The sequence below is a fragment of the Phascolarctos cinereus genome, unplaced genomic scaffold, assembly GCF_003287225.1.
Source record: "Phascolarctos cinereus isolate Bilbo 61053 unplaced genomic scaffold, phaCin_HiC Scaffold_5;HRSCAF=322, whole genome shotgun sequence".
Lineage (NCBI taxonomy): Eukaryota > Metazoa > Chordata > Mammalia > Diprotodontia > Phascolarctidae > Phascolarctos > Phascolarctos cinereus.
This window is the reverse complement of record NW_027555958.1, coordinates 184,306,933-184,331,736: the sequence shown is the minus strand read 5'-3', so window position 1 is coordinate 184,331,736 and position 24,804 is coordinate 184,306,933.

Here is a 24,804-nt window from a genome sequence, read left to right as displayed (position 1 = left end):
CTTTCTGATTACACTCTTTTCATCATGCACACTGCCTCTATATTTTAGTATGTTATTAATAAAAGTTGTAAAGAAGGTGCCAACCTGTATTAGTAGAGGATGTGTCCTCATCTGGAAATTCCTTATATAAATCAAATCACAGGTCAGTTCCTAACCCTGTTCATACTAATAAAAATAATATTCACTAAACAAACTTAAGGTAGGCAGTAACCAGTCTCATTCATGATAGATGCCCCTCTTGGCTCTGAAGGTAACCGAGTATATGAGTAAAAAGTTAATACCTATCACCGAGGAAAACATAAGTATTTATCTAATAAGGTCCCTCAATGGAAAGTTTGTCTTTTTTTGTCTTTGATGCAGTTATAAAATAATTGCAAAGTACGACATAGATCTGAAGATATTCAAATATCTATAGTCACTGCCCTTTAATTGTAGTACTCACTGCCTATGCTTCTTTGTACTCCTCATAATTATACAAATATAAGAAGGAGCTGTGATTTTGTTAGCAGAAAAAAACTCCTGGGTTGGAAATATCCTTCGCCCAGCAGAACACAACCAGCCTATGACTTCTATGCTCCTTTCTCAGGGATTTCAATGATTTGTCCAAGGACACAGGACAAGTGTCAGAGGAAAGACTTGAACGCCTAGCACTCCATCCACTGTACCACATTGCCTTTCTTTTTCTTTATACAACACTTTTCCTTCACTCAAGACTTTCTTAGAGTAAAATATGGTAATAATGCATAGCTCACTTTATGATCCCTATAACAAAGAACCCTATGAGATATGGAGTACATGTATTGTTACCCTTATGCTACAGATGGATAAACTAAGTCTCACAGAGGCTGAAGTCATTTGCCCAAGGGCATACAGATAGTAAATTGCAGAGCCATAATGAGAATCCAAATATCCTGATTCCAAGTCTGGTGTTCTTTGACTATCTTTTTGTACCCCCAGCACTTGGCACAGTGCCTGGCACATAGTGTTTAATAAATTTGTATTGATTGACATTAATTGACTTTTCTTTTTATACATCTATCCTGTCTTCCAATATAGACTGAAAGCTCTCTGAGGGAAGGAATACAGTAAAGCATGCTGAGAGATTGCATTCTATAGCGGAAATGGGTAGGGTTGTAAAGTCAGAGTACCAATCTCAAATTCCAACTCTACTGCACACTATCTGGAGATAGTTTGGGACCTCGGACAAGTTATTTAAGCCATCTTAGCTTCTTCATCTGTAAATGAGGGAGTTAGACGAGATGGTTTCCAAGGTCCCTTCCACATGTAGAAATGAAGTCTTTGAGTCAGGAGTTCTCAACCTTTTTCTTGTCCTGGCCCCTTTTGGCAGCCTGGCGAAACCTCTCTGATCCCTACTCAGAATGTTTTTAAATGCATAAAATGCACAGAATGACAAAGGAAATAAATAATGTTAAAATAACAGTTGTAAATATATGTTTAAAAACATATTCATAGACTCTAGATGCTGGCTAGGTGGCTCAGTGGATAAAGCTCTGGCCCTGGAGTCAGGTAAACTTCAGTCCATATATGGCCTCAGTTGGTTACTTGCTATGTGACCCTGGGCAAGTCACTTAACTCTGTTTGTCTCAGTTTCCTTGTTTGTAAAATGAGCTGGTGAAAGAAACAGTAAACCACTTTAGTATCTTTGCCAAGAAAACCCCAAATGGGGTCACAAAGGGCTGGACACAACTGAAACAACTGAACAACAATAACAACAGACTCTAATTAAGAACTCTTGATCCATGATTCATGAGCCTATGACTTTGAACACATCACCTAACTTCTCTGGGCTTCAATCTGGTCATCTCTAAATGAAGGAGTAGAACTAAATGATCTCTGAGGTCCCTTCCAGCTTGAAATCTATCACTGATGAATAAATGTTTGTTTCTGGCAGTGTTCTTTCTGGACATGTCTAGTTATGGCCAGATAGCTAACATGGAAATCTGCTGGCCTCCTCTTGTAAAAATACTCCCTTTTTAATGGGGCCATGGAGTGAGTCAGAGTCACTTTTGTCTGCTTCAGGAGATGTGTCGATTAAATGGCCACCTCCTGGCTGATTATCATTATGTTGTACCTGGGAGGAAAGTGTCCTTCACTTAATCTATTGTGGAACCTTTTCCATTACAACTCATTAAAATTTTCCATGGTCACTAGCTTAGAAACACAGCACCCTCATGAAACACTACTTTTTTGTTCATATAGATCTTAAAGGTTTATAAATCACTTTACATGTCATTTCATTTCATCTTTACAGCAATCCTGTGAAGTAGGTACTATTATTATCTCCATTTTATACACAAGGAAACTGAGGCTGAAAGGTGAAATGATTTGCCCACACAAAGCTAAGAAAATTTCTGAGACAGGATTTAAACTCGTCTTCTTAACTCTGAGCCCAACATTTTATCTACTATGCCACCTAGCTGCCACACTATATAATTAGTAATTGCTGTTGTTGGTTAAAATTTTAAAAAAAATAAAAATAGTCAAATAATTATATATCATATTTTCTAAGGATATTCTTAAACAATATAACAAAAAGCAATGTATAGTATCTTTCTCAAGTTCCAAACCCCATTTAAACATTAGACACATAGTTTCTCTCAAATTGAAAGCCTAGCAAACAAGACAAAACAATAAATGAAGAGATTTTAAAAGCTGAATATAATATGAAGTTCTAGTAGTAGATAGAAGTAAAACCCTACTGTCAGGAAGACCTGAGTCTATATCTTGCCTCTGATACATACTAGCTGCATGGCCATGAGCAAATCACTTAATCTCTCAGTGTCCCAGGCAACTCTTTTACTATAAATTACAAAAAAAAAAAAGTCTGCACCAGTGGATGGACTTTCCGCACTGAAAGTTCCCTGTACCAATGAAATCACAGGTTGAGAGGACAAAAAAAAATTTAGTTCTCTAGATAAGCCATGCTAAGTATATAGTCTATTTCTAGATCCTGTTTTGTTTTTGGCTTTCTAGTAGTATTAGGTCTACCTTATGCCTATGTGATACCTTAAAAAGATTTAAGACATTTGACTGTCTCTAAAGACAATGGTGTTTAATAAATGACTTAAAAGACAATGCCCACATATGGTGATTTCCCATTCACTGAATTTTTTCCATGAGGAGGGTGTTATTGGTCTAATTTACCATATAGCACTGCAGGTCTAGTTCTCAAAATTTCTGGAACATGTATTAGGTAGTTAGATTATTCCAGTAAATTTCAAAAAACTATGGTCCAGAACTGGTTCTCTAAAGAAGTGCTTGCTGCTTTTTCAAACCTGCTCCACACCCCACCAAGTAACTTTGAAGTTTACACAGGTCATGATAAAATGAATAAAAAGGAAAAAGAAATTAGTTGACAAAAGCACTTTGTGTAATTCTGTTCAAACGCTTATCCATCTAGCAACTTCAGATGTTTTTGTGCCCTGTACAAAAGTCTTTTGTTAAGTTTCCAACTCTTGAGCTAACAGTCATGACTCCACTCAAGTCTTAAAATTATAAACCAATATGCCATCTGTTGATATGACTCTAAACAATAAGGCGTTGCCTTGTGTAGAACCTGGCATTCATATGCATAAATGCAGGAAAAGTAGGACTTTTGCATTCATATTTAATGTTCAACAGGGTGGTTGGATTGGGTTTTGTTTTGTTTTGTTCTGGTATAGACTTCTGAACACATTCATAATGCAGTTTGCTTAATATGTTACAAAATCCTTATTCCAAGACACTTATACCCAACTGAAAGATGGAATAGCAAGTCAGTTGAAAAATCCTTATCTTTATTAGCACATACTCCAAATGCAAACAGTGTAGAGTTCATTTTGCTAACCTCTGAAACCAAGCTCAACTTCTCACAGCCAATATTATTCCACTTAAGGGTGGAATTTTTTAAACTAGGAACTATTTCATCTAATTTTGTATTCACAGCACACAATAAATCTGTTGTTTGCTGGGTCAGAACTCCACTACACCCAGATTCCTCAGACTTATTCATTATGATATAGCTGGAAGCAAAGCTGTTCATACTCTAGTGAGGGTCAAACCAGTCATTGGAAGGTTTCATCAAGTTAAGCAATTTAAATTGTTAGTTTATACTCTAAAACCAAGAACAGGATTCAAAACACCTCAACTGTAAGTACAAAATCTAGTATACTGGAGAGTTTCAATATTCAGGTTCAAATCCTGGCTCTGCTCCATAAGTAGAATGAAACTATGGAACTTTTAGTTAAGTTGCTTAACCTTTTGGGGCTTCAGTGTCCATATCTGTAAACTGAAGGAGTTGATCAAGATGACCTTCAAAGTTCCTTTTTGCTCTAAATCTTTGATGCCAAATTACAATTCAGTGTTCGGAAGGATCCTTAATTTCATCAGTATGGGCTCTTGTTTCACTGAGGCAACTCATACTCCCTCTACCAATCAAGCAACAAATATTTATTTAGCACCTCTAATGAAGTAGACACTGGTTTCTCTGATTCCATTCAAGCTCCATTTAAGATCTCTCCTTCTACAAGAAGCCTTTTCATGAACCCCTGTAATTCTAGTACCCACTCTTTGTTGATTGTTCAAGTTTATCCTGCACATAGCTTGGTTATAAAAAGTTATTTGTGTTGTCTCCCCCATTAGACTGTAACCTACTTGAGAGCACTGTCTGTCTTTTAGTTTTCTTTGTTGCTGAGGATACAAAAATGAACATGAAATAGTACCTGTCTTCAAGAAGATTACAGTCTAGTTGAGGTAGACAGCACATAGATATCTAGATAAGTACAACCTCTAATGGCCACCCCCTCTACCTCATATACTCAGATTGAGTCCTTAGGGATATGGCAGGCTCAAGGCACATGGATCCATACTCCTAAAACCATGGCTGACAAGCTCCCACTGATAAGCTCACCTTTGATAGCCAGCAAATAGACACAATTTGCTCACAACAAAAGCATTTATTCAGAAGGCATTATAAGAATGATCATAGCAAAACATTTCCCTCATAAACCTGAGATGTTCTCCTATAATCATGCACAGCGTTAGTGGAAAGAGCAGGCACACACTCAGAATATACTATTAGAGAAGCATATACTTATGGGACGCATATGGCCAAGGCCCTCATACTTCCAGCACTGGAAGACCCCAGTGTCCTTTGCCTTCTGTTGGTGTTACCAGACTGCTTGTGTTAGCATCTATTTAGTTTTTCCACTTACAATGTGGTACAATATGCTCATGCCAGCCATGTGCTTCTCCAGTAAGATTTGTGTAATATTTGACTTCAATTTTTTGGAGCCTATGGTGTTCCATTACTCAGAACCCTACAACAACATCACTACAAGAACATTGATTTTAAAATATCTGGAGGCGGGTAGTATGATTCATCATTAGTCCTTTGGGATTGTCTTGGATTGTTGTACTGCTGAGAATAGCTAAGTCATTCACAATTCTTCATTGAACAATATTGTTGTTACTGTGTGCAATGTTCCCCTGATTGTGTTCACTTCACTATGCATCAGTTCATGTAAGTCTTTCCAGGTTTTTCTGAAATCATTCTACTTGTCATGTCTTATAACACAATCATATTCCATTACAATCATATACCACAGCTTGTTTAGCCATTCCCCAGTTGATGGGCATCCCTTCAATTTCCAATTCTTAGCCTCCTCAAAATGAACTGCTATAAATATTTTTGTACAGATAAATGACTAATATGGAAATGTTTTACATAATTGCATATATATAACCTATATCTGATTGCTCACCATCTCAGGAAGGGGGGAAAGAAGGAAGGAGGGAGGGACAGATTTTGGAACTCAAAACTTTAAATAAAAACGTTATAAAATTGAAAAAAAATACAACATGGTAACAGAAAAAAAAATATCAACCTTTGTTTCTGGGAGAAGTTTGGGTCAGTCAGTCAACAAAGAAGATGACATTATTAAGCACTTTTTAAGTGCCAGACATTGTACTAAGCTCTGGAAATACAAAGAAAAACAAAAACACAGTTCCTGCCCTCAAGCTAGTCACATTTTAATATGCAAAACATTTGACACATATATGTTTACAATATAAATGGAAGGCAATCTCAGAGTTGAGGTTACTAGCAATGGAAGGAACCTGGAAAGGCCTCCTGTAGGACAACGTAATTTCCTAAAGGCAATCTAGCCCACTCTTCTCCTGTTCAGTTCTTGGCACAATTCACTGTCCATTAGCATTGTTTGTCCCATATACGTATACAGACAAACTGTGGATTGTCCATACAACTAACTATATCATAGTCTAGATATTAAGTATTCTTCATACATAGTCTTCCTTATATTGATTATTTAGGTTCAGTTCAAGTCACTTCAATAATCATTTAAGTACCTACTATGTGCTGGCCACTAGAGATACAAAGACAAAAATGAAACAGCCTCTGCTCTAAAGAAGCTTACATTCTTGTTGTTGTTGCTTCTGCATGTATGTACACATACATACATTTTTGTATGCAGTCAGTGAGGGAATTTGTTTTGCTCAACTTTGCATATTTGTTACAAGGAATTTTTTTTCTTTTCTCTTTTTTTTTTCCAATGGAGTGGGACTTAAGAGGGAGAGAAAATGGATTTCAATTGATTTATTTTTATTTTTAAATAGAAATATGGGTAGGTATAAATGTGGAATTTGCATACACTTTCAAATGTGGTCATTAGGTTCTTAGTTTTACCTAGTTGTTTGACTTTGTTACAAGAGAACTCTGATAGATGGGAATAGTCAGTAAAAGTTTGTAATGTAAAAACAAAATATATTAATATGACTTTAAAAAAGAGAAATAAAATATTTTGGAGGAAACACACAGGTTTATGTAAGAAGGGAGAGTAAAAGAGGAAGTTATCAGTTCTGTTCCAGACAAATTAAATCTGAGACATTGACAGGACATCCATGTGAAGATATTTTCCAGGCTAAACAATCCCCAGTTGCTTCAGAACCGAATCTCATCATCCTCATAGTCTTCCCTTGGACTCTTTTTTGTCATTGTAACCCTTGACTCAAAAGGTTGCCTCAATTGTATAAGACTTCCTGTACTCATTGGTGGACACTGATTATTCAGTGCCCTGAGCCTGAGTGAGGGATGGGTAGAGTTGGTGAGAATGAGAGGGATGAGAGATTCCAACTATTCTGGCTTTTAGTATTGAGAAAAAAGATATGTGATTCCAACCTCTCTTCAGGTCCATGAAAAGAGAAGGACTCTGGGAAGAAGCAGACACGTAGAAAAGCTGGCAATTACTATCATGTCCCTAACTCTAGCTTACTACACTAGGGATTTGGGGTAATTTCCCCCTGGTTGAAATCGAAGACTCTTTCCCTTGGGATAGCTCAGGGAAATGCTCATTGGAAGGCCTCCTTCACTTTGTTTTGACTGGCATATATACTCTCCCATGTATATTTTCTGATTTTTGTTTCTTGGGGGCTTGGGGGGGTTTTTTGGTGAGGCAATGGGGTTAAGTGACTTGCCCAAGGTCAAGCTAGCTGATTTTTGTTTTGCTAGCAACTTGGATAAATGGGTTTATTTGCTATTTGCTATATGTAATCATTGTAGAACTGACATTTGGTGGGAAGTCAAGCCTTGTTAGATAAATAGACAGACAGACAGACCAATAGATAGATAGATAGATAGATAGATAGATAGATAGATAGATAGATAGATATAGATAGATAGGTAGGTAGATAGATAGATAGATAGATAGATAGATAGATAGATAGATAGATAGATAGGTAGATAGGTAGATAGATAGATAGATAGATAGGATAATTATTCTTGTTAAATAATAGTGATCAGGAGCTTAGCTTGAATCTAAAAATTACTTCCTCTAGACAAATATCATTTTAGCTACTTACCTCTTCTTCTCTGAAGATAGCAGAGGGGCTAGCCTCTGGCCCCAACCTCATGCTTCCCCTCTCAAAGTATTCCTTGGAGAAGGGTTAGGGGAGACTAAGGAGATATTTATTCTTGCCTCCCTGGGCCACATCTAGACAGAACCATGTGAATACACAAAACCTACATGGGCAAAAATAACAGTATCTCGAAGCCACCATACCATATATTATTCTAAAGGGGGATGCCCAGAAGCAATTACAGAAATCTACTCAAGTTTAACACTGTGTTCTATACATTATCCTCCTTCCCTTTCCCCCAAGGTTGGTTATATCATGTATTCATATTGATCTTGGAGTTAACTAAAACCCCCATTTCAAAATGTAATGCCATCAAGTTAAGTAAATTTCATCTTATGTTCATATAAATTTTTTTAAAAATGAAATTGAACTGTTAAATGCATGTCATTAGTCTCAGCCTAACATTTCTGCTGAGTCAATATAATTTTGATTCTTGACTTTCTGATCCAACTATTACCTAATTTTCTCAGTTTTGTGTAATCAGCAAATTTGATAAGCTCATACTCATCCAAGTCACTGATGAAAATGTTGAACTGGAAAGAGCCAACTGGAAAAGGAATCGACACTTTTCAGCAGGGTGATAGATACATTAATCAACACTGAAATATAGTTGTTCAGTCAATAAGAAATCACCTTACTATACTGTTACTCTCATTTCTCCACTTAAGCCATATGGATATCATGAGATAATTCTGCAAATATCTTGGTGAAATCAAGATTATGCTGTGTCTCTGGCATTCCTCTACCTGCTCTGAAAAAGATACTCAAAAGGAATGAAAGGCACTAAAAAATAAGTTACTCATTATGTAGTAATAAATAATGTAACCATAACCAAAACCGAAAGAAATAAAGGTTAGAAAGACTTATTCTTTGTAAACTAATGCTGGCTACCAGAGCTCACCCATTTGGGGAGATAGCCTAATATAGCAGAAAGAGTGCTAGAATTGGAGAAAGAGGATCTGGTTCAAATTTTATCCCCACTTCTTGCTAGTTGTATGCAAGTCATCTCACCCGCCTATGCCTCAGTTTCTTCAACTTTAAAATGAGGAAAGGGATAGATTGATGATCTCCAAGGACCCTCCCAACTCCAAATCTGTGATCCTTTTCTGAGTGGTCACAAAATAATAAATTGATCAGTAAGCATTTATTATATGCCTATTATTACCAGGTACTACGCTATGTTTAGGAGTAGAAACCCAAAGACTGTGACATTTCCTGCTTTCAAGAAGTTTACATTCTAACAGAAAAGCCAACAAGAACATATGTAAGTAGACACAGGAAAAAAAAAATATATATATATATACATATATAAAGTGAATAAATAGAAGATGGCAGTTAGAAGGTGGGAGTTGGGGTGTTAGAAGTTGTGGAAATCAGGAAAGGCTTCATGTGGAAGGTGTTGCTTGAGTTTCATCTTGAAGGAAGAAAAAAAATTCTGTAAAAAAGAGTGCATCCCAGGCATGGGGAATAGTTAGTACAATGGCATAAAGATAGGAGATGTATTCCTATATATGAGAAAGGGAGAGGAGACCAGTTTGGCTGGATCACAGAGTGAGGGAAAGGGAATAATATATAATGAAACTGAAAGATAGGTTGGGGTTAGATTGTAAAGTGCTTTAACAGCTAAATAGATATGTTTATGTTTGATCCTAGAGATAACAGGGAATCACTGAAGTGTATTGAATAAGTAAGGGACATGAGTAGATCTATGCTTAAGGAAAATCACCTTGGCAATTGTGTGGAGGATGGACTGGAGTGGGCCACTGATTTAATTATTACTTCTAGAATTTTGGTAGGCATTGATATGAAAGAGTAGAGAGAGTGGGAATGTTGGGAAAACAATATGCTGGAGAAGATGGGAAGGGATGAGATCAGGAGCAATCAGAAAAGCCACTTTATCATCACAGATTAGAGAGAAGGAAAAGATAATGAGGGATGTGAAATGAGGAAGAAGGGAAAAGAAGTTCTTGTCAAATGGCCTCGATTTTTTTTCACTGACATTAGACAAAGCCCTCAGCTGAGAGAGGGGAAGTAGGGGTAGAGTGGGAGGCTTGATGAGAAAAAAAGGTATGGAATAACTGTTGTGATGAGTGGGGTTATGAATCAATTAGGAATGAGAAGTACCTCTCTCTGCTTCAGTTTCTTCATCTATAAAACAAGGGGGTTGAATTCCATGGCCACTAAGGTCCCTTTAAGCTCTCAATCTATGGTGTTATAACATTATGATTGCCTTCCTGAAGTGAGTGCCCAGTTGAAATTAGCTAGCTTAAACTTATTGTTCAATCTTTTGTTGAGTTTCTCACATTTTGAAATACCATCATATTCCAGAGTTATTTTAGTTTTCAATTTGCCTGTACTTGTTCTTTTCATTTATTTTTCTTGACTTATTACTGTAGCTAATACCTCTGAGTTATTTTGAATGATAATGGTCGGGGTGTACTTCTTTGCTCCAAAATTGAAGTATATATTTTATTGATGGCTTTTTCTGTATCTACCAAAATAATCAAATGGATTTCACTATTTTAATTATTGATATAATTTATTAAGTGAATTATTTTCCAAATGGTGAATGATCATTTCATTTTTAGTTTAAGTTCAATTTAGGTGTAATGAATAATTTTTCATCTTGTTATATTCTACTTAGCAATATTTTTGTATCAATGCTCATTAATAAAATTGGTCTATAATTCTTTTTCTTTGCCTTATACTTCCTAGTTCAAGTAGAAGGATCAAATTTGTTCTATAGAAAGAACAGTACAGAATATTACTATATTCTATTTTGGAAATAAGTTTACATAGTGTAGGGATTATTTGTTCTATAAATATGTTTGTGGAATTCACACATGAATCCGGTCTTTGTGGATTTTTTTTTTGTATTATGTGGCTGTTCATTAATGATCTGTTCAATTTCTTGTCCTGAAATTGGTTTATTTACACAATTTTCTATTTTATCAATCTGAGTATCATAGATTTATCAATATTCACCTATTTCATTTAAATGTTCAAGTTTACTGGCATATAGCTGGGCATAATAGTTTCTGCTAATTTATTTAGCAAAAGAATTGGACTATTTAGCATGAGATTCTTCATCTCCCTTACTCCATAAAACCCCTATAAATTTTAAGTGATCCTCTTCTTTACTGCTATCAGTGAAAAAAGGGCACCATTATCCTTGCCAAAGCCAATCCCTTTACTTATTCCCTACATCCCTTCTTACCTTCTCCTCCTCTATGAGTTTTACCCATTGACCATATTCTTTGTGTGTCTGTTGTTTCTCTGTCTCTCCTCTTTCTTTCTCTAATATCCTAGATTTTTCTCTTTCTCTCCCATGTGTTGATAGTTATTAATTATTGTCAATTCTACCCATGCACCACATTTTTTGCTGTTAATCTATTTTCTCCACTCATGTGGTGATAATCATCTTTTCACCTATAGCCCATAATAGCTTCCTAATCGGTCTATCTTCTTATAATTTCTCCTAATCTGTTCTTCACAAAGCTGCCAAAAATAATCTACCAAAGGTAAAGCTCTATTGTCCTATAAGAAATGATGAAAGGGATGGTTTCAGAAAAAACAAACCTGGGAAGATATACGAATTTATGAAAAGTGAAGTGAGCAGAAGTAGGAGAAGAGTCTACACAAAAATAGCAATATTGCAAACAATAATCTACTGTGAGCAACTTGGCTCCTCTGAACACATAATGATACATGATAATTCCAAAGGTTTCATTTTTTAAAATCCCATCCACCTCCAGAGAGAGAACTGATGGACTATGAGTATAGATTGAAACATATTTTTCTTTATTTATTTTTCTTGCTTTGTCTCAATGAGGTTAATGAGAAAATGTTTTGCATGACTTCATATGTATCATGGGTATTGTATTTCTTGCCTTCTCAATGGGTGGGGAAGAAAGGGGAGGGAGGGAGGGAATTTGGATCTGAAAAAAAAAATTAAGAGATTTTTTTTTAAATAAAAAAACAAAAATGCAGATCTGGTAATAACAAGCAAATAAACAAACACAAAATTTTCAGTGGTTCTTTGTGGTTTCTAGGGAGTCTTAACCAGGAGTCCATGAATTTGGTTGGGTTTTTTTTATTTTAATAATTGTTTTTCAATATAATTGGTTTCCTTTGCAATCCTTTGAATTTTTATGCATTTTAAAACATTATTCTGAGGAGTACCTAAGTTTCACCAGAGTGCCAAAGAAATCTATGACACAAAAAAGTCTAAGGAATTTATATATTATACAGGAGCAGGGATTCTTAGCCTACAAAGATAATTAAAAGCAAGATAGGCTCATTTCATACTATATGAAATTTCATACTACATGAAAACTAGACCTCTATCTCTCAGAATCAGTGTCTTCCTTCATGGCTCAACATGTCAATCTTAACTTCTCTAAAAAGTGTTAACTTCCCCTTCAGTTGGTCCTTTTAGCCTTCTCAAGTTAGCTTCTTTTATATGTATGTGTGTAGACACATAGTTGAGACTCCACAAGGCATGGACAAGAAGCCAACTGCACTGCTCAAGTCTAGCATCCAGGGAAGCTACCTCAGCTCTTATGGGATTCATTTCTTCAAAGACATAATCAGCTTAGCTAACATAGCTCAGATTTTACCTTCTAGACTAACTCAGGCCCTGAGCCATAAACATCAGATCCTAACGTCCATTTTCAAAACCAGAAACTGGACCCCAGCTCTTAGAGATGATTTGACTAAGTCTGTATCAGTGAAGGTGTGAGCCCCAGGAAAAGTTACCACATCCCCTATAGCTAGCGAACACCCAACTCTTATTATTTCAAACCCAATGATAGTGAATTCCTGAATTTCCTATACTAAGATGACCTGTTTCTCTTGCCACCACTTCCCATTCCTATGCCCATCTGCCTCTGACATATTCCTCCCATGTCTCAATCCATCCCTACTTTCCAGCCATCACACCCTCTAGAATCCCCATTTGACCATTAATGAATATTCCTTCTTAAACCTCTTCCCCTCTTGATCTTTCCTCCACTACTATTAGCTAACAACCTCTCCTTCTGTGAGGTTCACACGATCTAGATATATCCCCTGATTCAGTTCTGGGTAGCAGTTTCTCTACCAAGTCAAGGTCATTCTCCCTCCTTTCTCAAGGAGTTCAGAAGCTGACTAATGGCCTGATTCTGGCTTGCCCAGTCCCTGCCTTTATATGACTGAACCTCAACATATACATTGGTGTTCACATAAACATCCTGGCTTCTCAATTCCTCAATATACTCAATTACTACTATTCCACATAATCTCAGCTAAAAATAGTCCTTCCATTCCTTGGTACTGATTTAGGTCTTCTATCCTCTTCTGTCTTCACTTTCCTTCCTTCCCAATTATGATGATACAGTTAATCAGCTTGAGGTTACCCCTCCTTTACTCTTGAAGTCCTTGTCCCCTTGTCTTGTCCTGGTTCATACTTTGCCAAAAGTTGACCCTGGCTGGCAAAAATGATGAAAGGGGTGGCTTCAGAGAAATCTGGGAAGATATATATGAACTGATATAAAAGGAACAGAACTAGAAGAGCCATCTATATAATGGCCATACTATTATAAAGAAAAAGAACTTTGAAAGACTTTAGAACTCTGATTAATGCAATAACAAACCATTATTCCAAAGGCACAAAGATGAAGCCTGCTACTCACCTCCTGCCAGAGAGGTGATGGATGTAAAATATAGAATTAAGCATACATCTTTGGACATGACCTAAATAAAAAATTTGTTTTGCTTGACTGGGCATACTCATTATGATTATTTTCTTTTTTTCTTTTTTATATCTAAAATTGTTCAATGTGAGGTAATTGGAGGGAGAAAAAAATGCATGCTTGAATATTAAAGATAAATAAAATCAACATAGTCTGGTGAATAAAAAACAACAACAACTCTGGATCACTTTGACTCTATGACTCTTTTCCTCACACTGATGAAATGCTGAACAGTGCTAGAATATGTCCTATAACTATCTTGACAGGGCCCCCTATGAATTCATGTTATCTAATTTCATTTGAGCTTGTAGAGTGCTATCCTTGTATTTCTCTCTAACTGATTCACAGAATATTATAGCATAAAATGTTTAATTATTGCTTATTTCTTGAGAGTTTTGATTTCTCCCCTAATTTTCATCCTTGGTTTTTTCAAATTTTGCATTACTCTTTCAAACCATTCTGTCATTTTTGGTTTTGTCTGTGTTGCTATTGTTCTGCTTTCATTTGGGGGAATTCCATCCATCTTATTGCCTTGCTTTCCCTTTCAATAAATAAGTTTGTTTTCTTTCCTTTATTCCATACTATTTATTTATTTGTTTGTTTGTTTGTTTATTTATTCTTTAGGCAATTGGGGTTAACTGACTTGCCCAGGGTCACAAAGCTAGTAAGTTTCAAGTGTTTGGTCTGAGGCCGGATTTGAACTCAGGTCCTCCTGACTTCAGGGCTGGTGCTCTATCCACTGCACCACCTACTGCCTCCCACACTATTTATTGTGTTGTATTCTTTTCTAGATTGTTTATTTTTCCTAATCCATCTAACTCTCAGTTTAAATGAATGGAGATTGTTATAACTAATCTTTCTCTCAGCTTTCACATAAGCTGCTTCTTTTCTTTTGTTTCAGATAATGCTGTATCATGGTACATACTGTTGGGTTCCTCCTACATAAACTGGTGGCCACTTTCTCTTCCTTGACCTTGTCTCTGGGGCTGGGCAATTTCATTGAACTCACATTAAAGTGTGGATTAGTCTAGTATGGTGGTATCTGGCTTAATCAATGTGGTGTGCAGGGCAGAGCCAAGATGTCACAATGAAGGCTGAAGCTCAGTTAACTATCCCAGAATTTCCTTCCAAAGAATTTTAAAATAAAAACCTCCAATTGAATTCTCAAGTGGCAGAGCTAAGAAAAGGTCAGAGTGAAACATTTTTCCAGCTCAAGACAACTTAGGAGGTTGGCAGGAGAGTTGGGAGCTGATACAGAATACAGTCAGCAACACCAGTAGTGAGCCCTGGAAGTGCCTGTGACAGTGGCAGCAGTAGCAGCAGCTGCGGGAACTTTCAGAGCAGAGAGAGTAAGGGGGGGAGGGAGTGGACAACTGTTCAGAAAGAAATTACAGGGGACCCTTTCCACTGGGTGCAGGACCCAGTTGCATTGCCCAGGGTGAAGAGGAGCACCAGTGCTTGCCACTGCAGGGGAGCAGATCCTTGTCACGAGTCCAGCCTGGAAAAGAGCACAGACCCTCACAAGAAAGCAAGGGTCCTGGTAGGGTCGAAAGAAGCATTAGTATTAACTGCTTCAGGGGAGCAGGAGCTTTTCCTGTGTAAATACCAGTGGCTGGCTAGGAAAGGAGCGAACATATCTCTCCTTGAATCACACCACCTTAGAAGAACCAAAACCTTATAGACCCCACTTTGAACTAGCCTGAAAACAGCAGCACAAAAATCCTGAAGCTTGGGACAGTGTCCCCTCCACCTTGGCAGCAAAACCTAACTTTATTTAATATAAAGTTAAAAGTTAAGAAATAGTCTGGGGGAAATGAATAAACAACAAAAAATAATCTGAACACAAAATCTACTATGAAGAAAGGGAAGATCAAGATACAAACTTAGAAGAAGATGACATTCATGTCAAAACAACTGTAAGCAGTCTTAAAGGAAAAAAATAGTAAATTGGACACAACATCATCAAGAATTCATGGAAGAGATCAAAAAGAATTTTAAAAATCAGATAAGAGAGAAAGAGGAAAAATTAGGAAAAGAAATGAGATTGATGCAAGAAAATTATGAAAAGAGAGCCAACAGCCTAGTAAGAGGCACAAAAATACTGAAGAAATTAACATCTTCAAAAGCAGAATTGAACAAATGATAAAAGAGGTACAAAAATTCACTGAAGAAAATAACTGCTTAAAAAGCAGAATTAGCCAGATGGAAAAAAGAGGAACAAAAGCTCACTGAATAAAATAATTCCTTAAAAATTAGAATTAAGCAACCAGAAGCTAACAACTCCATGAGACATCAAGAAACAATCAAACAAAGCCAAAAATAGAAGAAAACATAAAATATCTCTTCAGAAAAACGACTTAGAAAATAGATCAAGGAGAGATTCTTTTTTTAATTTTATTATTATTTTTTTTAGGCAATTGGGGTTTAGTGACTTTCCCAGGGTTACACAGCTAGTAAGTGTCAAGTGTTTGGTCTGAGGCCAGATTTGAATTCAGGTCCTCTTGAATCCAAGTCTGGTGTGCTATCCACTGTGCCATCTGATTGCCCCAAAAGATTCTTTAAGAATAAAAGAAAAATGTAAAACATCTCATCAGAAAAATAACTTAGAAAATAGATCAAGGAGCGATTCTTTAAGAATTATTGGCCTACCAGAAACTCATGCTGGAAAAAAGAAGAGCCTAGACATCATATTTCAAAAAATTATCAAAGAAAACTACCTCAATATATCATAGATGCAAAGAATAAAATAGAAATTGAAAGACTGCAATGATCACCTCCTGAAAGAGATCTCAAAATTTAAAAATCCCAGGAATATTATAACCAATTCACAGCTCCCAGGTCAAGGAAAAAATATTGAAAGCAGCCAGAAACAATTCAAATATCCTGGAGCCATACTTGGAATCACACAAGATTTATCAACTTCCATGTTAAAGGAGCAGAGGGCTTGGAATAAGATATTTCAGAAGGCAAAGGAGCTAAGATTACAACCAAGAACAACCTACCAAGCAAAACTGAGTACAATCATCCAGGGAGGAAAATGGACATATAATGAAATAAAGAACTTTCAAGCATTCCTGATGAAAAGACCAGAGCTGAATAAACAATTTGACATTCAAATTTAAGACCCTAGAGAAGCATAAAATGGTAAACATGAAAGAAAAATCATAAGGGAATTATTATGGTTAAACTATTTACATTCCTAAATGGGATGATGATACTTGTAACTGCTAAGAACTTTATCATTATTAAGGCAGTTAGAAGGAATATAAGTAGACAAAGGGCACAGACATAAGCTAAGATGGGATTATCTAAAAAAATTAAGGGGTGAGAAAAAGGGATGTATTGTAAGAAGGGGAAAGGGAAAGGAAGAATGGGGAAAATTATTTCACATAAAAGAAGCATGTAAGGAAGAGCTTTTACAGTGAAGGGGAAAATGGGGGGATACAGGTGGTAAATGATTGAACCTCACTCTCATTGAAATTAGTTCAAAGAGAGAATAACATACACACTTGGTTATAGAAATCTATCTTACCCAACAGAGAAGAAGGAGAGGAAGGGGATAAGAGAAGGTGGAAGCTGATAGAAGGGAGGGAAGATAAATGGAGGCAGTGGGAAGAAGTGAAACAGACTTTTGAGGAGTGACTGGGTAAAATGAGAAAATGAGAGAGTGAGAAAGAGAGAGAGAGAGAGAGAGAGAGAGAGAGAGAAGGGGGGAAATAGGATGGAAAGAAATACACAATTAGTAATATAACTGTGGATGTGAATGAGATGAATTTACTCATAAAATGGAAAAAGATAGAAGAATAGAAACCAGAATGCAACAGTATGTTGTTTACAAGAAACATACTTGAAAGAGAAAGCCACACATTGAGTAAAAATAAGAGACTAGAACAGAATCTATTATGCTTCAGATGAAGTAAAAAAAAAAAAGGCAGGGGCAGCTATCATGTCTCAGACAAAGCAAAAGCAAAGATAGACTTAATTAAAAGAGATAAGCAGAGAAACTACATTTTGCTAAAATATACCATTTATAATAAAGTAATATCAATACTAAACATAAATGCATCAAATGACATAGCATTCAAATTTTTAAGGGGAAAATGAAGTTAGTTACAGAAGGAAATGTACAGTAAAAGTATACTAGTGAAAGACTTCAACTTTCCCTTCTCAGGACTAAATAGGTCTAACCATAAAATAAATAAGAAGTTAAGGAGATGAATAGAATTTTAGAAAAGTTAGATACAATAGACCTGTGGAGAAGACTGATTGGGAATAGAAAGGAATATGCCTTTTTTCTCAGTTGTACATGGTATTTTCACAAAAAATTGGTATTAGGACATAAAAATCTCATAAATGCTGAAAAGCAGAAATATTAAATGCATCCTTTTCCGATTGTAATGGGATAAAAATTATATTCAATAAAGGGCTGTGGTAGCAAAGATTAAACGTTAATTGGAAACTAAGCAATCTAATTCTAAAGAATGCGTGGATCAAAGAACAAATCACAGAAATAATAAATAATTTTATTGAAGAGAAGGAGAACAATAAGACAACATACCAATATTTGTGGGATGTTGAAAAAGCAGTACTTAAGGTAATTTTATATCTCTAAAATTTTACATCAATGAAATAGAGAGGAGCAGATCAATAGATTGGGTACACAATTGGAAAAAAAACTAGAAAAAAATTTTAAATCCCCAATTAAACACCAAATTGGAAATCCTGAAAATCAAAGGAGATATTAATAAAATTGAATGTAAAAAAAACCCCACTGAACTAATAAACAAAAGCAGGAGCTAGTTTTATGAGGAAAACAAAAACAAGCAATAAAATAGATAGATAGACCACTGGTTAATTTGATTTAAAAAAAGAAAGAAGAAAACAAAATTAGCAGTATCAAAACTGAAAAGGGTAAATGTACCACCAATGAAGATAAAATCAAAACAATTATAAAGAGTCATTTTGCCCAATTATATGCCAATAAATTTGACAATCTAAATGAGATAGATATTTACAAAAATATAAATATAAATTGTCCAGATTAACAGAAAAAGAAATCAAATTTTTAAAATAATCTTAGAAAAAAAATTGAACTAGCCATCAATGAGCTAACTCCCTAAGAAAAATCCCCAGAACAAAATGCATTCACAAGTGAATTCTACCAAACATTTAAAAACCAAGTAATTCCAATACTGTATAAATTATTTAGGAAAATAGACAAAGGAGTCTACCAAATTCCTTTTATCACATACACAGATACACGGTGCTGATACCTGAAACAGAAGAGCAAAAACAAAGAAAGAAAAATGTAGACCAATTTCCCTAATGAATATTGATGCAAAAAATTTTAAACATAATACTGGCAAGGAGATTATAGCAATATATCACAAATGTCATACACTATGACCAGGTGGGATTTATACCAGGAATGCAAGGTTGGTTCAATATTAAAAAAAAAATCAGCATAATTAACCATATCAATAACAGCAACAACAAAAATCATATGATAATATCAATGGATTTAGAAAAAGCCTTTGACAATATACAATACGAATTCCTATTAAAAACACTAGAAAGTATAGGCATCAATAGAACCTTTTTAAAAATGATAAGTAATATCTAAGACCAGCAGCAAGCATTACCTATAATTAGGTTAGACTTGAAAACTTCCCACAAAGATCAGGAATGAAGCGCAGATGTCCATTATCAATCACTATTATTCACTATTGTACTAAAAATATTAGCTATAAGGGGCAGTTAGGTGGTGCAATTGATAGATCACTGGCCCTGGAGTCAGGAAGAGTTAAGTTCAAATCTGGCCTCAGACATTTGCTAGCTGTGTGACCCTAGACAAGTCACTTAACCCCAATTGCCTCCACCCACACACAAAAAGAAACAGCTACCGCAATAAGACAAGGAAGAAAGAGATACTGAAGGAATAAAAATAGGCAATGAGGAAACAAAAGTATCACTCTTTCCAGATGATATGATAAAATGCATAGAGAACCCTAGAGAATCAACTAAAGAACTAGTAGAAACAATTGACAACTTCAGCAAAATTACAGGATACAAACTAAACCCACAGAAATCATCAACACTTCTACATAGTACCAACAAAACCTAGCAGCAAGAGACAGAAGGAGAAATTCCATTTAAAATAACTGCAGACAACATAAAATACTTGGGAGTCTACCTGCCAAGACAAACTCAGGAACTATATGAACAAATAAAAACAGTTCTAAACAATTAATTATTCATGGGTAAGCTGAGCCAATGCAATAAAAATAACAATTCTACTTAAGTTAATTTACTTATTTAGTGCCATACCAATAAAATTACCAAAGAATTATTTTATAGAGAGAGAAAAAAATAATAAAGTTCATCTGAAAGAACCAAAGGTAAAGAATATCAAGGGAATTAATGTGAAAAACATTAGAAGGAAGGCAGCATAACAGTACTAGATTTAAAACTATATTATAAAGCAGTAATTATCCAAAAAAAACTGGCATTGACTAAGAAATAGAGTGGTGGATCAGTGGAATAGATTAGGTACACAATACACAGTAGTAAATGACCTTAGTAATCTAGTGTTTGATAAACCCACAGATGCAAACTTTTGATGTAAGAAGTCACTATTGACAAAAATTTCAAGGAAAACTGGAAAGCAGTTTGTCAGAAACTAGGCGTGGGTGAACATCTCACACCGTATATAAAGATAAGGTCAAAATGGATAAATGATTTAGATGTAAAGGGTGATATTATAAGCAAATTGGGGAGCACAGAAAATTTTATCTGTCAGAGAAGATTTATGATCAAACAAGAGATAGAGAGCACCACAACACGTAAAATGGATAATTTTTATTGTATTAAATTAAAAAGGGTTTACACAAAGCCAATGCAGTTGATTAGAAAGAAAACAGAGTTCAGGGAGCCAAGATGGCGGAGTGAAAAGGTAGTTGCTCTCACTCTCCCCTATCAACCTCTGAAAACCCAGAAAATATCACCCCAGACAAAAACCCTGGAACAGCTGAACCAGAAGAAAGACGGGGAGCAGCAGTACAGCAGCCCAGCAAACGGCTCTCCCAGTGCCTGAGCAAAAATCAGGGAGGCAGAACTACAAGGGGCCCCAGGCAGATAAGTCCCCTTCAATGTTCATCTGAAAGGAGCTGAAGAAAGCAACCTAAAGTCTTCCTAAAGCCCAGGCCTTGCTGGTTCCAGCCCAACACCAAGTGAGCTGTCAGAGACCTGCAGCCTCCAATTGTGAAGAAATCCTGAATCCCAGGTGGTAGAGCAGGCAAACACCAACACCTGGACCTTCCAGTGCCCAGTGGGGGGGGGGGGGAAAGAGGGCAACCGGTGGAAACCAGCTCAGAAAACCACCAGGTGGCACAGCACTCTACCACAAAGGAATCTCCCAGTGCATTAGCAGAAACGAGGGAGACAACACTGCAGGGGACCCCAGGCTGATAAACACCCTGCAGCACCCATCTAAAAAGAGCTGAAGAAAGCTAAAGGAAAGGAAAAACAGGCAACCTAGAATTGCCTGAAAATTCCAGCCTTGCTGATTCCAGCCCAACACGAGGTAAGTTGCCAGAAACCTACAGCCTCCAATTGCCAACTTAAGAGGCCCCAGCACACAAAGCCAGTGACCAAGACCTAGGCTCCCAACACAAGAAGCTTGGGTCAGTGCCCTCTGTTCCCCAGCAGGAGAGCTCAATCTCTTTAAAGGCCAGGGAATAAAGAAACACCATGAGTAAAAAGAAACATACCATAGATTCATATTATGAGAAGAGTGAAGATCAAGACAGAAATTCTGAAGAGGACAACATTGTCAACAAACCCACATCTGCAACATCAAAAGGAAATGTGAACTGGTCTGAAGCCCAAAAAGCCTTCTTAGAAGAGCTCAAGATGGAGTCTAATAGTCAAATGAGAGAGGTAGAAGAGTCCTTCAAAAATACAATTGGCCAATTGGAAAAAAAGTACACTGAAGAAAACAAGTCCCTAAAAAACAGTACACTGAAGAAAACAAATCCCTTAAAAATACAATTGGCCAATTGAAGAAGGAAGTACAAAAACTAACAGAAGAGTACACTGAGAAACAAGTCCCAAAAAAACACAATTGGCCAATTGAAGAAGGAAGTACAAAAACTAACAGAAGAGGGGCAGCCAGGTGGCGCAGTGGATAGAGCACCAGCCCTGAAGTCAGGAAGACCTGAGTTCAAATCTGGTCTCAGACCAAACACTTGACACTAGCTGTGTGAACCTGGGCAAGTCACTTAACTTCAATTGCCTAATCAAAAAAATACTAACAGAAGAAAACAATCTGTTAAAAACTAGAATTGGACAAATGGAAACTGATGTCTCTATGAGAGAGCAAGAATCAGTCAAACAGAAACAAAAAAATGAAAAAATAGATGAAAACAAAATACCTCATTGTAAAACAACCGACCTGGAAAATCATCAGGAGAGACAATTTAAAAATTATTGGACTACCTGAAAATCATGATGAAAAAAAGAGCCTGGACAGTATCTTTCAGGAAATCATAAAGGAAAACTGCCCGAAGTCCTAGAACCAGAAGGGAAAAATTAACCATAGAAAGAATCACTATCACCACCTGAAAGAGATCCCAAATTGACAACCAAGGAATATAATAGCAAAATTCCAAAATTACCAGATGAAAGAGAAGGTGCTGCAAGCAGCCAGAAAGAAACAATTTAAATATCATGGAACCACAGTCAGGATTACACAGGACCTTGCAGCTTCTACATTAAAAGACGCAGGGCATGGAACATGATATTCCTAAGGCAAAGGAGCTTGGAATGCAGCCAAGGATCAATTACCCAGCAAAAAAGCATCATTTTTCAAGGGAGGAGTGGATATTCAACAAAATAGGAGACTTCCAAACTTTCCTGATAAAAAGACCAGAGCTCAACAAAAAATTTGATCTTCAAGTACAGGACTCAAGAAGGACTTAAAAAGGTAAATGGGACAGAAGATACAATATGTTGTTAATAAGGGGGGGCTGTTTAAACCCCTACAAGGGAATATGACACTTGCAACCCTTGAGAACTGTATTGTTATTACACCTTGTTAAAGGAGTATACATAAAGAGGGTGGATATTAGTTGACTTTGATGTAATGATAAAAAAAAATCTAATCAAGTGGGTTAAATGGATCCAAATAAGTGGATCAATCTGATCTTAGAAAATGTACTGAGAAAGGAGGAGGCAGACAAGGGTAAATTACATTACAGGAAAAGACACAAAATCCTATTACAGCAGAGGGAAAGAAGGAGGGGAGCATTGTTTGAACCTTACTCTCATCAGATTTGGCTCAAGAAGGGCATAACATAATCAGTTAGGTATAGAAATCTAACTTGCCCTATAGGCAGTAGGAGGGAAAAGGGGAAAGAAAAGGGAGGGAAAAAAAAGGGGGAAAGAAGGGAGGGAAAAGCAGTAAGACTAAAGGGGAAGAAAAGGGAAAGGGATAATAAAAGGGAAGGGACTGAAGGAGGCTGGTCAAAAGCAAAACACTAGTGAAGGGGGAAAGGAAAAAGGAGAAAGAAAAGCATAAAGGGGGAAAGGATGGAGAAAAAGACACAGATAGTAATCATAACTGTGAATGTGAATGGGATGAACTCTCCCAAAAAGGAAACAATTGCAGAATGGATTAAAAACCATAATCCTACAATATGTTGTTTACAGGAAACACATTTGAAAAAGAGTGACACATACAGGGTAAAGGTAAAAGGCTGGAGCAGAATATATTATGTCAGCTGAAGAAAAAAGCAGGGTAGCAATCCTGATCTCAGACAAAGCAAAAGCAAAAATAGATCTAATCAAAAGAGATAAGGAAGGAAACTACATCCTGCTAAAAGGCACCATAGACAATGAAGTAATATCATTACTAAACATATATGCACCAAATGGTATAGCATCCAAATTCTTAGAGAAATTCAGGGAGTTACAGGAAGAAATAGACAGCAAAACTATACTAGTGGGGGACCTGAACCTCCCCCTCTGCACTAGATAAATCTAACCACAAAATAAACAAGAAAGAAGTTAAGGAGGTGAATAGAACATTAGAAAAGTTAGGTATGATAGACCTCTGGAGAAAACTGAATGGGGATAGAAAGGAATATACTTTTTTCTCGCAGTACATGGCACATACACAAAAATTGACCATGTACTAGGGCATAAAAACCTCACAATCCAATGCAGAAAGGCAGAAATATTAAATGCATCCTTTTCAGATCATGATGCAATAAAAATTATATGTAATAAAGGGCCATGGAAAGATAGACTAAAAAATAATTGGAAACTAAATAATCTAATCCTAAAAAACGATTGGGTCAAACAACAAATCATAGAAACAATCAATAATTTCATTCAAGAGAATGACAATAATGAGACAACATACCAAAACTATGGGATGCAGCGAAAGCAGTTCTTAGGGGAAGTTTTATATCTCTAAATGCTTGCATAAATAAAATAGAAAAAGAAGAGATTAATGAATTGGGCATACAACTAAAAAAACTAGAAAAAGAACAAATTAAAAATCCTCAACTAAACACCAAATTAGAAATATTGAAAACCAAAGGAAAAATTAATAAAATTGAAATTAAGAAAACTATTGAACTAATAAATAAAACTAAGAGCTGGTTTTATGAAAAAACCAATAAAATAGAAAACCTTTGGTTAATTTAATTAAAAAAAAGAAAGAAGAAAACCAAATTACTAGTATCAAGAATGAAAAGGGTGAAGCTACCACCAAGGAAGAGGAAATTAAAACAATAATTAGGAATTATTTTGCCCAACTATATGCCAACAAATTTGACAATCTTAGTGAAATGGATACATATTTACAAAAATATAAATTGCCCAGATTAACCGAAGAGGAAGTAAAATACTTAAATAACCCCATCTCAGAAAAAGAAATTGAACAAGCCATTGATGAACTCCCTAGGAAAAAATCTCCAGGGCCAGATGGATTTACATGCAATTCTATCAAACATTTAAAGAACAATTAATTCCAATACTATATAGACTATTTGGGAAAATAGGTGAAGAAGGAGTCTTACCAAATTCTTTTTATGATACAAATATGGTGTTGATACCTAAACCAGGAAGAGTCAAA